The sequence below is a fragment of the Colobus angolensis genome, unplaced genomic scaffold (assembly GCF_000951035.1).
Source record: "Colobus angolensis palliatus isolate OR3802 unplaced genomic scaffold, Cang.pa_1.0 Scaffold238, whole genome shotgun sequence".
NCBI classification, from domain to species: domain Eukaryota; kingdom Metazoa; phylum Chordata; class Mammalia; order Primates; family Cercopithecidae; genus Colobus; species Colobus angolensis.
This window is the reverse complement of record NW_012115577.1, coordinates 563645-563976: the sequence shown is the minus strand read 5'-3', so window position 1 is coordinate 563976 and position 332 is coordinate 563645.

Below are 332 nucleotides of genomic sequence, written 5' to 3'. Positions count from 1 at the left end.
TTCCAATAGCATTCTTAATTCCAAATTAAAACCAGGATCTCAGTCTAAAGTCAAGTAAAAATCCTTCAATCCTTCCTTGATTTTTTTCCATAGGTTATCGGAGTACAGGTGATAATTGCTTACATGAGTAAGTTCTTTAGTAGTGATTTGTGAAATTGTGGTTCACCCATCACTGAGCAGTATACATTGCACCCACCCTATTGGTAGTACTTCATCTCTCATCCCTCCCCCGTCCTTCCTCCCTAGTGCCCAAAGTCCATTGTATCATTCATATGCCTTTGAGTCCTCATAGCTTAGCTCCCACATATCAGTGAGCACATACGATGTTTGGT